This window comes from Oenanthe melanoleuca, chromosome 2 (assembly GCF_029582105.1).
Source record: "Oenanthe melanoleuca isolate GR-GAL-2019-014 chromosome 2, OMel1.0, whole genome shotgun sequence".
In the NCBI taxonomy this organism is placed as follows: domain Eukaryota; kingdom Metazoa; phylum Chordata; class Aves; order Passeriformes; family Muscicapidae; genus Oenanthe; species Oenanthe melanoleuca.
Window position 1 is genome coordinate 125,685,862 of NC_079335.1, and position 13,624 is coordinate 125,699,485.

General features: G+C 37.3%; 1 long non-coding RNA gene across 3 annotated transcripts; it reads right to left on the reverse strand.

The window, feature by feature from the left end:
* Nucleotides 1–3,454: 3,454 nt before the first annotated feature.
* Nucleotides 3,455–12,611, reverse strand: LOC130249506 (uncharacterized). Of its 3 annotated transcripts, XR_008839808.1 has the most exons (6): nucleotides 12,466–12,611; nucleotides 11,864–11,932; nucleotides 10,626–10,694; nucleotides 9,293–9,397; nucleotides 8,413–8,517; nucleotides 3,455–4,342 (listed from the first exon to the last, which is right to left on the reverse strand). It is a non-coding gene; the product is annotated as an uncharacterized LOC130249506 (long non-coding RNA). The 3 variants fall into 3 exon arrangements; XR_008839807.1 differs by lacking the exon at nucleotides 10,626–10,694; XR_008839806.1 differs by lacking the exons at nucleotides 10,626–10,694; nucleotides 12,466–12,611 and having other exon boundaries at nucleotides 11,864–12,150.
* Between the last annotated feature and the right edge of the window lie 1,013 nt (nucleotides 12,612–13,624).

Sequence of the window (13,624 nt, forward strand, 5' to 3'; positions counted from 1 at the left end):
ATTGTGTAAGAAAGGTTACAGTGCAGAGACTGGATTTTTTATAACCCTCCTAGATCAACTAATTAGCAACTGATAAGAGAAAAGGCAACTCTTGGAGTAGTTCTAAGCAATACAAAGAGGACCAATGAAGGACCCACAGAAGAGGAGGGATAATATTTTTAATTAAAAACCCTTTTTGCAGCAAAACTGCAAGTTTCACAGAATCACAGAACAACTTGGGTTGGAAGATATGCTTGAAAGATATGCTACCCTCCTCAATAGCATTTCATTAAACTGAGGGCACATCTAACAATAAAACCAAAAACTGTAATCTAAAAGAGCAAAATGTTTGCATGTACCATGAAGCTTGTTTACTGGCATCATATAATCTCAAGGTGATTGAATAATATCAATGCAAAGGGATTTTTGAACAGTCACACAAAGAGCCTGACTGACCCTACCCCGCAAAATCACTGTATTTAAACAGTAGATGAGAGTATTAGAAATTGAAAGAGAGCGGTTGATCCTGCAAAAAGTGAAAGTTGTGTTCAGGTAAGGAAAACCTTAGAATATGGAAGACTGGCCAAGTAAAGCCATAATAAATCAGGTCAGATAATATTTTGAGGAATAGCTAGTTGAGTGGATAATAACTAAGGCTACAAACTTTCTCAAATATATCAGAAGCAGAAAGCCTGTCAGACCCTGCCAAATAGGTGATCACAATTTAAAATAAGCACTTGAGAAAGATAAAGCCATGGCAAAGTTGCTAAATGAGTTATTGTACTGATATTCATCACAAAGAGCCTTAGGGAGAATCCACACAGCCTTTCTTCAGAAGGGAAGAATTTGAGGCACTGTATCAAATTGATGTGTCAGCAGAAGTTTCAAACAAATCTATCCAATAAACAGGAACAAATCACCAGAACCAGATGTTGCTGAACTATGAGATGTACTACTTAGCTATGTCATCACTTAAGTTCACCCAACAACAAACTAAATTAAAGGAACAAAAGCCGACCAATATGTTTCAATTTTTAAACTGGTTTTAGTAAAATTTTAACAAATCTTCCTTCATCACCAGAAAAAGGGCATGAAAAGATTGAATTAAAATATATTAGAAGCTATCAGAAGAGACTTTGACAAACCTTTTGCAGAAAAATCACGTCTTCTGGCCACTGAAGGTTTTGCCAGACTCTATTTTAGAAAAGCTCTGATAGCTTACACAGTCCAGTGAACTTCCAAAAAGCCTTGACTGTACTCCTCAACAGAAATTGTTGTAAATGCTATTGGAGGAAGCTAATTTCATTAATTAAAAAGGTAATTAGCAGTTAGGGGACATAGGTATAAGTAAACAGTCTTCACTACAATTAGCAGTTAGGGGACATAGGTATAAGTAAACAGTCTTCACTACCTGCAGTCTCTACAGAGTTATAACACAAAGAGGAAAAAATCATGTTCTTATTTCTTGATAAAGTAACTGTGCACTAAAAAGGGCACTGAAAATAATAATCTTGGACTCATTTTGGTTAATTCTCTGAAGATATTGGTTCTGTGCCTAAGATGTCTCAAAAAAATCAACACACCCATATAAACCTCTTGGGAAATTAGGCAAGAATAAAGTGGGAGAACATTATGCTACTATGTTATCATTCTGTGCCAAAAAAATATGAGTACTGTTTACTGTTCTGGGAAGTCTTCTCTAAATATTTATGACATAACTAGAAGAGGCACAGGGATACAATATTGATAATCAGAGTATGGAAAGACTTCTATACATGGAGACATTGCTCAGTTTGGGACTTTTAGACGTGGTGAAGAACAATTTATGCAGAGTGGAGTAGAAATTCAAAGGGTAGTGAAAGGAGAGGATACATAGGAACAGTAATCTTCTCATTTACACCTATCCTAAAAATAATCATCAGACAAAACTCTCAGACAGCAGATTTAAAACAAACAAGAGGAATACAAAGCACGTAATTACATCACACAGCTCAATGTCCAAGGATGCCTAAAGTACCAAAAGTCTAATAGGTTTCAAAAAGCCCCTACAGACAAACTATGATGAAAATACATCATATGGCTCAGGAATTTCAAACCCACAGATTTCCAAAAGCCATAGTCCCATTGTTTTTCACAGTCCACACCTTTGGCTATGTGTTTTGTGAGACCATTGATTAACCCAATGTCATTATGTATTTCTGAGGGATCTCCACACACCAGGATGTATACTGAGGTACATATTCTTTATTGCCTTCCATCTTTCAACTGACACTTTCTCACTAGAGACATTCTGTGTAGCTTACAAATCTGCAAGTGGGCTTATGTACTATCTTGGTGGAAAATAGAGAAAGGACTCCAAGGTTACTGGCTGCATTTTCAAAAAGGAAATTGATGCTACCATTATAAGTTTATCTTATAAATTCTTTGGAGCAATGGTTGCTTTCTTTCGCTTTTCCCTTCTTCCATGTAAGGGGAAAGAAGTCACCAAAATAATTCTTCAAGGTTCAGAGGAGATGTCTCTGCTCTTTCTCCTCCCAGGTAGCTGTGCAGAGACCTCTTATAAGCGGAGAGTTCCAGGCCTTAGAACTGTGTCTTCCTGTGCCATGGCCATACTGCTCAATGATTTCAGAGGTTGCCACACAAGCAAAAACATGTAGAGACAAATCTAAAAGCAGACACTCCTGAGTATTAAGTTCTGTAAACCTAACATGAGCTTTTCTTCTTTTAACCAACCTAATCTGCCTCCATGGGAGTATATTTTTCGGTTTTACGTTTGGCCTCCTTTAGCTGGCTGAACTCCCCCTAATTAAGCCAACTCATTGGAGGGACAGTATCTTACAGCTTCTGAGACATCCATGGCCAGAAAGTCATGTGTCTTTTCTGCTTGCTCTGACCTTAAAATGAGAGGAGAAGGATTAAAAACAAGCAAATTACTCCCCTAAGAGAGAAGGGAGAAAATCCAGCTGCTGGCAGGAACAGAGCAGCAGCAGAGCAGGAGTGCACTCCCCCTGCCTTCAGCCTGGGCCCCTTGTGAGCGCTCAGGGTGGTCCCCAGGGAGCTGGTAGGGACACCACAGCCCAGGAGAACAAGCTCACTGACTCTCCCACAGGACTGGCTGCACATGCTCAGCACCAGTGTGGTGACGTTATGGGAATGACCGTTGTCTTAGGTGACGGTGATTTTTATCACTGTGTCAAGACACAGCAGAGAGAAACCATTCAAATAATTTAATTAAAGCATTCAGCACTGAGAACAGGTGAAATTACAGGTTTCGTATTGCCACCTCTGCAAACATGTTAGAGAGAAGGTATTTCTAGCTACCTCCACACAAAGAAAAATCAAAATATAGACTCAATAATTTTGATTTAAATATATCTTTTTTTATTTTCTTGTTTAAGGAAGCAATGATAAATCTACAAGACAAATTCTACAAGACTTTGCCAGTACTATCATCTGGAAATATACATATTTGAGTATGAATCCAACCTTAATTTTTTCTGCCAAATAAGCATTTGGTACTGTTCTTTTAATCAGTTCTTCCAGAAAGACATACACAGGAAAAAAAAACTAATCTTATGTAGATGCACCTGCTTCCATGACTGATGACTTTGTTCCATTGTTTTATCTCTACACTTATCTTTATTGCAGCAATGAAATAATTCTTCCAGAACAAATTCTTGAATTGACTAAATATTTACAGTACATAAAACCACTGAGAAATTTACCTGCCGATTATCCCAATCACATACTTCAATACTTCTTTAGATACAACAGGCAAAGATAGATAGAATATAGCTTTTAATTCAAATAAGACATCCAGTGTTTCAAACTGTTTCAAAACTATATTTTTTCTCCAGCAACAACATGCTTTTGTGCCAGCTCCTAAATAACCATAAATTTCTTTTTATATAAACCTCAATGAATACTTGGCCAAGATGCTGTTGGCTTCTACCTTTGAGCAGAAATGGAAAAACTGCACACTGAGCAAAATGGAAAAAGAGATCACAGCAAGCCCAATGTTGCATTTTGCATTTAATGTGAAGGAAGCCTTGTTTTCATGGTGTTGCAGTTTTCAGTGTTTTTAATCTTAAAGTGGCTGATCAATTTAAGGTAAGTGGCAGGCATTTGGCCTAGTTCCCAGGCTCTGCTTTCCTCCCAGAAAAAAAAGGATTCAGTCAGACACACAGACAAGGGGCATCATCGGTGGCTCTCACATTCCAAGCATTTTAGCACAGATTAAGTTGGAATGGTTTTACTGTTTACTGAAATCTCCTAGGTGTTGCATTTTATCCCCCTCTGGCTGTGGTTATCCAGGTTGAGCTTCCCAGGTCAGGACCTCCATAATCAAAATGGCTTGTAGAGCCTTGAAGGGAAATACAAAGTACAGGTCAAGACTCCTTATTAAAATGCAATTTCAGCAGCTTATTGCAAAATGTTAAGTCCCCAGACAACAGGTAATTTAGCAGTGAACTTTTTTCCTAAAGCTTGAAGCAAGGCAAGAGCTGTTTTACATGCATTCCAGAGGAAAAAAGCGAAGATAATCTTCTTAAGAAGGACAAAACCTCAGCACTTTGTGAGTCTGGAAATAGCCAGAAGATAATTAAGTGTTATTTTTAGACTTTTTTCCCCTTTTAGGTGCAATAAAGTGCAGATTTCAGTGTTTAATAACAAATTCAAATTTGGCTTTATTATGTAACTGCGAAAATTTGTTTGGTTGTTTTAAGAGCTCCTATCTACAATCAATAACTGTTTGCAGTCCCAGGAACAGAGGCTGTTCCTGGCTGTTCCTGTGTGAGGCTGCTTTCTTGTTGATAGCTTTAGGAAAAAAAATCTTCAGCTTTTAATCTAATTTTTTTTTCAATTAGCTATGCCTTTAAAATAAATTGATCACCGGATTGAAATGGACAGTATTTCTTCCCAAAAGTGAACTAGTAGTTCTGAAAATTTAAGCAGAATAGGAACATGAAAATTTAGGGGCTACACTTCTTTTTTTACAAGTGAAGACATTTCTCAGATATACTCCAGCCAATTTGTAAACAGTTTCCCTTGAAAGTGTCAGCCTTTCCGCAGGCCAGGTTTTAATGATCCCTAATTACACATTTGAAGATATCCTGTTCCTTGAACCACTTATTGAAGACTGATGTTCTAGATGTATGCATGAGCATGCATATGCATGTCAGTGATTTAACAGGACTGAACTGACCCTGCTGGTGCCTCTGGAATCCCAGTTGCGCAGCAACACTCCGAGAGGTATCGACACATTGCAGCCAGGTGCCAGTGCCTTACTGGGAAGCATCATTACATAGTCATAGCTTCCATCATTTATGCCTTTTTTTCCCAGGTTCTGTCTTTAAATAGCAAGGAGTAAATTCAATGGGAAAGGCTGCTTGTTTAATCAAGCAAGTTAAATTATGAGAGAATATGCTCAGAGTTTTTCGGTTGGAGATAAAAAAATAGTGGTGCAGTGAGAGTTTGTGAAAGCTCAGATAGCCATGGAGAGCAGAGCAATGCCAAGGACAGTGAGGAGCCATGTACAGTCCACACACAGAGTGAGAGGCAGGGAAGGAGTTAACTGCAGCCCCAAGGAGGGGCAGGAAGCTGACCAGCTGTGTGCAATTGCAGCTGCTGCTATAAAAAGGCTTTGCCTTAGCGGACAGGGAGTCACAGTTGAAGGGAAGGAAATTCTTCTTGTGAACTTACAGTTTTAAAGGGAAGGAAGTGGATTCTTGATGATTGGCTACCTGGAATTTGTAAGATCTTGCTAGTGTGTGATGGATAGACTGAGTTTATCCACTTGGTCAACAGCTCTTGTTTGCTGTTAGTGCTGTCTAACCAATGTGTGTCTTAAGCCTTCCTCAATGTTCCCATTTGCCACAAAATTGTTGAAAATTGTAAAATGCTGTATCTCATACTGAATTTTTGTCCACTGCTGTGCAGAAGCCTGATGCTGACCCTTCTGCAAGGAGAGATGGTTTTATTATTGGACCATTTCTATGAGGTCTTTGAAATAGAACTAGGTCTGGGTAGGTTGGGAGGGGGTGTAAAATGCTAACTGGGTAAGTTTGTAGCAACACTCTCCCAGAACAAGGTTACCCTGATAGAGGGTTCAGCTGTAAAGGGAAGGAAGCATCTTCCTGACAATCCTTGAGGAAATGACTTAACCCTCAAGGGGAAGAGAGCAGAGGAAAAAGACTGCTTTATATAGCCCAATAAATACTTTCATGCATACAGGGATGTTAAAGCAGTTTTGGACTTGATATTGATTTATTCCACATGTTGCTGTCCTCTTCCTCCTCACAGTATTAATATGAATTTTCCTGTGAGGGATAACCTTTCCCGAACATGTCCTAGTAATACAAATGGATTCTTTTTTAAAAACTAAATAAAATAGATTAGCATGTTATCACAATCTCTAGGTGAGATTTTTCCGTCCTCATTTTTAAGGTGGAGGCATATATGGAAGTCAAGCAAAAACAACCACCATAGGTAAACAAACAAAAAAAATTGAACCCTGATGCTGCAGTTCAGTTCAGCTGCTGAAACACTGCAGGTATGGCATGTGGCACACAAGCCCCATAGCCATTCTTGGACAGCAGCTTTCTTCTGCTGGCTCTACAGGCTGGCTGGCTCTTACTTTCCCTTTGGCTGGTCTATGGGAAACAGAGAGGGTTTTATTAACCAGGGTTGCACTGCTTGGGAATGGTTTGTAGCTTGCCAAACTAATCACAGCAAAGTGTCACAAGATTAGATTTGTCCTGGCTGACTAATTCAGACTTGTGAGACAGCAGGAAAAAAGTAGTAGAAAAGGACAAAGAAGATCTAAATAGGAATTAGGGCTGGTTGTGCTGCAGGGTGCAAAAGAAATAGCAAATCCAATTCCCGTTTGTATTTGAGATCCTCTGATACCTGTAGAGGAGAATATAATGGAGTTGAGCACAAATGAGGTGCTGAAGTTTGCCTCCCAAATTGCTGGGATTTTAAGTGGTTGTGTTAGAGACAGCTTTCCCAGAGAGAGCTAAAGTCTTAGTTCCTTTCTCTTTCACCACATATGATTGCCCGGCAGGTATTGTACCCCTGGTGTCACACACAGTGGTCATGGCTGATCCTGCCTGTAGCAAGGCACAGTGCAATGGTAAAACTGACTCCAGCTGGTGATGTGCAGGAGAAATGCTGATTTCATGGGCACCATGAACCACGTGTGGCATGGTGGCCATTACTCAGCAGCTGACTGGCAGTTTTGCTTCCTTCCTCTTCTAGCCTAGATCATCAGATCATTCAGTCACATTCAAAAGAGGTTTTTGAAGAAGGCTTCTGTGTTTGCTTGCTCAGGGTTTGTCTACAAAAAGAGCTCTGCTTTATGATGACCCATGTATAGTACATGCATGTAACTGTTATGGAGAAGACATAGATAATTAATGAAACTGCTACACATCCCACATGAATACTCTTTATCTACACCATACATAAAGTATGAATTATTGGATTTTCTTAATTTAATTCAGTTCAATCATTAATCTAACTCTGGGCATAAAAAGACCTCTTCTTGTTAAACTTGTTCCTGTCCAAATTGCAAGAACATGAGGAAAAATTATATTGCCTTTAATTCATATCCTATTTTGACACAAATGAATATTCAGCTGTGGACCTCCTTGAGAACCTAATATTCCTATATTCCTATATTATGGAATACATAATTACATTTAATAAATGAGGCAGGAGAGGAGGTGTAAGCTCTCTTTAAATGGTTTATTTATGCTGATGTGGTTTATTATTTATTTATCTACCCAAGCAACCTATGCTGTGATATCAGGCTGTCTTGCAGACTTCATCTGAAGTTATAGGCTTGGTGAATGATATAAACAAAGCAAACATTAGGTCTGACATATGTCTTAATGGTTTGGTTGACAGAATAGCAGTCAAAAGACCTTAAATTAATTCCTAGTTAGGTCATTTATTATTATTTATTTCTCACAATAACATTATTATGATTATAGAGGAGACTCAAAATTTGAATTATACAGCCCAGACACTCACTGGAAGAAAATAAAAAAATGGGACTGCTGATTGCTAATAACTGAGCTGATCTCCCAAGATGATGGCATGACAGGCAGTATACTTCGGAGTTCATCCAAAATTTGCAACTGGAAAATCCTATGAAAAATCCCTTTCTCCTGTGAGGTTCATAGGAGCAATGCTGTATGGATAGCACCATTAAATGAGAAGGTCACTTATATATTTACCAAACTTCTCTATCGTTTCAAATTAGTATGTGAAAACTCCCTCAAAGATAAAATGGAATAAAATATATTGTGTTTGAAATCCATTACCCCTGCACTTGTTTAATAACCTATACCAAATATTTTAATAAATGCACTCATTCTCACAAAGTCTCTGTGATTAGTCACAAATAATTATACCTATATGTACACCTACCTTTAGGAGGACAGGTTCCCCTTATAGGCAGTTTTCCATTGTTTTAAGGCTGTATAGCCTGACATTTCTTATGCTCCAGGTGACAACGCACATTTTCTGAGGAATCTATAAATTGTATTAATAAAACTGCTTTTAGAAATATGTATCGACTTTCTAAATATATAGTGGTTAATTTTAAAAAAATTAAAGGTTTCCTATTAGAAAAGGTTTTCAATCAATGGCTGGAAATCCTTGAAATGTTCAGATGATTGAATGTCAATCAAATAGACCAGAATATTTGATAATTAATTTGCCCACCAAAAAGCAATGAGAGGAATTGTGGAATTCAGATGTTAGTTCTCTCACACTGTAACCATACCACATAGTGCATCAACTTTTCCAGATAAAATTTAGTAACCAAGTTTTAAAATTTTAATTAAAATTTTAAGCTAAGCCAAATTTAGCTTAGCTAATTCATTCAATGAAGAACTTCCAAGCAAATTTTTAAGCCATCAAAAACATGACAACGAATTTCTCTAGAGTATTCATAAAATTTTTGGTAGATCTCACCACTGCTTTAAGGTCTTGGGGCTTTATAATTATTATTTATTTATATTTCTTTTGTTTGTTTGCTTTTTTTTCTTCCTGATGAGTTTTAACATTTTCCAGGCTTCTAGTTTAATGTAAAATCAGAGCAGGGGAGAAAGGGAAAAAAAGTACTGTGACGTCCATTTGATAGATGATCTAATAAGACAAACCTCACTTTTTCAATAATTTTATTAAATTGATCCAAATAAACCTGTATGTAGTTTAATTGACATAAGCTTGAAAATTCACAAAGGATTAAGTTACTATGAAGTGCCATAAAATGACCTTCTTATTTTTTTTTTTTTTTACATACCATTTTAATAATATTTCCTTGTTGTTTGTGCAGCATGGAATGTCATCTTTATGTTCACAGTTCTTGAAAGAAGGCAGATAGCTTCTCATTGGTTTCCACATTTATCTAAAATAAATTACAGGTGCAGCCAATGGTACCTGGTCCTTCCTTCCCTTCCTTTCCCTCTTTCCCTTTTTTCCCCTCTGTCTTTGTTCTGGGTTATTTTTCCCTCCTTCTCTTTGGCCCTCCTCTAATGATAGCAAAATTCAGAAAACATTTGCATTTTCAAAGTTTTTTTGTTAATCACATTATTTGTAAAAAAATTCAATATAATTTATTAATAATTTTTCCTGCCTTAACATTGCAGATTTGTACAATGCACTCAATAGCTTGCTAGTAAAAAAACTGCATCATAAATGAAAATTTCAAAATTGTCATGAGCTGTTTTTCCTGCAAGTGACATTTTATTGGTTTTTTGAAAAAGAATCATCTGTTGTGCACTGTTGGGATTTATCTGGCAGGATAATCTTGGTCAGACAGTCTTTAAAGGAAATGGAGGAAAAACCCCAGCCAAGAAATGATGGATAATATAGAGATGAACAAATCTTCAGTTTATAAATGCAGATTGAAAGCTTTTGGTTCAGCTTGTTAGAATAAAGATCCCAATACCCTGCACGTGAGTGTGTAACTTAATCTTGTGCAATGAAAATAATTGATTCTCAGTCTCTTAGTGTATCTATTAAAAAAAAAAAAATGTTTTTGGTGAAAGTTGAAATGTAGTTGAACACAAGGTATTATATCCAGCACATGCTACGTGATACTCACTGTGATGCAGGTAGTGAGAGTAAAAAGATGTGGCTTGTAGTAAGAGATCAAACAAAGTCCCTGTGCCCCCTTCAGTTCCTAATGCCTGTGATTAAAGCATGTTAAAGCCCAGTTTTGCACTAATGAAAACAGAGAAGAGTCAGAACACAGGATAGTGTTCTCAATCAACAATTGGCAAAAAACAAGGTTATTGTGACCCTGTTTTAACTAAATTTCATAGGATTAATGGTCAAGACATCTAGTTCTCCCTGATTCAAAAGTTAATAGCATACCTCCTTTAGCTTTGCCCCAACAGTGAAGAAAAAGTCAGAGAAGTCACCACTGAAATATCTCTTTCAGCACCATAGCTGGCAGCCTCATGTTTCAGTTTTATCCTAACCTAACTGAAGACTAAGAGCATGTCAATGTATATAAATTATATAAATAAAGCCAAATTGAGAAGTCAGGTAAAATATTTCATATGAATATCAGAGCAGAAAATTCTAGAATAGTACTATAACAAAGGCACAAAGACTAATAATCTTCGTACCTTTTATCCTGGAAGACCTTCTGGGCAATCAAAAAAAATCAGCTGATATAACTCTCTGGAGTGGGTAACCTTAAGAAATTAAGTTGTGAAAAAGTTGAGATTTAAACAGTATAAACAATATACTCTTCAGTCATATCCAGAATCCTAAAAACTACTGCAGTGCTGTTATTGGATGTTAAAAAAATGATCAAAAATGGGATTTGGAACAACATGTCTACATGGCCTCACCAGAATCTGAAGGAAACTGCAAAGTGCAAGTAAACATTGTATAACCTGACAGGATCTAGAGAGGTTATAAACCCACAGATAAAAACAACGTGAGAGGTATAATTTATGTGGTTTTCAAGAAGTTTTGATAATAAATTAATAAGGAAGTCAAATAATTGTGGATCATTGGGCAAACGGCTTGTTTTTATCATTTTTTTTTAAATGATAAAATCAAAGTAACAATGAACAGGTGCTCTTTGGGGTGATAACTGGGGAGATTTCCCAGTTGCTGCCGTGGGCATGCTGTTGTTAGATACACTTAGAGTTCATGCCTTGAAAGAGGAATTTTTATTTTGAAAATATATTATATGCAAAGTTGAACATCAACTGGAAGAATAGGAGATTTAATTGCTTATTAAAAGCATTGTAGCTTTCAAAAGATTCTGATAACACCTGAAAAAGGAAATAAAATAATCTTCATTTTCCCAGCTGTTTTCTTCATTAGAACAAGATAAAAATGAACAAATATTGTAGGGAACAGCAATTTCTGCTGCACGTTCTCTAGGAATTCTTGTACCATGGCTAAAGGTGTTTGAATACTGGAGAATCCATCCTTTTTTTGATAAACATATGAGAAATAATATTTTTAAAATAGATTTTTTTCTCATTAAAAACTTAGATTCTTTTCAAAGGAAGATAAAGAACTGCAAAAAAATGCATTATTATTTCTTGTCAGCAGCTAATGTTAGCAATAGTCTTTTCTCTGTATAGTGGTATTAAATGCAATTCTGTCTTAGCTCATTTTAGGTTGCAGCAAATCTTACCCGCTGTTCAAGATATAGAACAAAAAACCTGGAAATTGTATGCTCAGTTCTGCTAAGGTGGCCTTTGTGTATTAACTTACCTTTACAGTCCTCTACTACAGAGTGAAATGATGGATAACACAGAGGATAAATAGTCTCAGGTACACACAGACCTTGTAAAGGTGAATAGTACTTTAATCCTAAAGAAAATAAAAAGTTTAAAGGTACCTGACTGAAATATTGAGAGTTCTCAGGAAAACCACAGAAACTCACAACTCATCCATCTGCTGTCCCCAGCTGTGCAAAAAAAAGAGAAATGCAAAAGCAGTGCTTTTCCAAGAAATAAAAGGAAATGTCTCCTTCAGCAGTATGCAGCCAGACTGAAATTCAGTAGGTAGTTGCAGGAGGTATTTGAAGATTGCAGTTGGATTTTGTGAAAGGTTTTTCATTTGTTGTTTGTTCGTTAATATTATAGCTTTCCAAGTCAATCCTGTGATAAGAGTGCACAAACTTCCAACCTCAGGGCATAGGCACTCAAGATTAAAACTCCCTGCCCACATAGTTTTTGAAAAGTATAGCATCATTTTTGTTGGAAAATACCTCTAAGAATCATGAAGTCCAACTGTTATCTAGCACCACCATGTTTACCATTAAACTATGTCCATAAAAGCCACATCCAACACCTCCAGAGATGGTGATTCGACCATCCTCCCTGGCAGCCTGTTCCAATGCCTAACTACCCATTCAGTGAAAAAAGTCTTTCCTGATTTCTAACCTAGCCCCTTCCGGTAAAACTCGGAGCCATTTCCTCTCCTCTTGTCACTTGTTACCTGGGAGAAGAGGCCAACCCTCATCTGGCTGCAACATCCTTTCAGGCAGCTGTAGAGAGTGATAAACTTTCCCTTAGCCTCCTTTTGTCCAGGCTAAACTCCAGCTCCCTCAGCCATTCTTCATAGGACTTGTGCTCCAGACCCTGGAGGTACCTGCATCACAGCAGTGTTCTCTAGGCTGCAGAGGAATCTATAACATATAAGTATGCCAGTACCCAATACTTAGATTGTGTGAGTCAGCAGCAAAATCTCAAGATGGCATTGGCTGCCCAAAGGATTGAGAATCCTTTTGCAGGTTCTACAGTCCTAGGTTAATGAGCCATCAGCATGAAAATACATTAAGAATTCATTTATCCTGGTGAGAGAAGATCCAGAATTAACAGTCTCTCGGATGTCCATAAGAGTGACAGCAGAAGCACGAGCAGAAGGATCTGTTTAGCGAGCCCTAGCTGAGTATTTCTTCTGGATGCTGACACCAGGGCTAAGAGTTTGGACAAATGTACATTCAGCATTAGCAGATCTTATGAAACTTTGGGAGTGAGCCAAAACTGAGCTGTGCCATCTGAAAGATAGAGAACATCAGGATTTTGATTTCATAATTTAGCTGGTCTTGAACAGATATGCATAGTTCCCACAAAAAGGGTTTTCTTGACTCCAAGACTACATTGCCACCAAATTTCCAAGACTATTTGAAAACCACAGAAATACGTGAACTTCTCAAACAAAATTAATTATATTTTAATGTGGTTGAAAGCATTAGCCATCCTAGAGATAAGGGGAACTCAAACTGCCCATGTTGTAGTTCAACTGTTTTAAAATAACACAGAGATCCTTAGACAGTAGGCTTGCTCTTTGTAGGCATTGTACACATTTTTTCAGAAACTGCTGAAATCTAGAAATAAGCAATCTATTATTGCAGTCCTGTTCCATGTTGAGAAAGACATATTCATGTAGTTCTGCATGCAGCACCAGGAAACACAGGTTGAAGAATTGGGTGAAAGGATAAATATATTGTTTAAAGCTCAGGGATGAAACTCATTTAAGCCAAGGACACTTTGCTCTCAGATCATTACTAGCAAGCAAATCAGGCAATGCAGAGGGAATCTGCAGTGAAAAGGATCCCTTTCAGTCTATATTTCATGGTTCTTTTTAAGGAGGG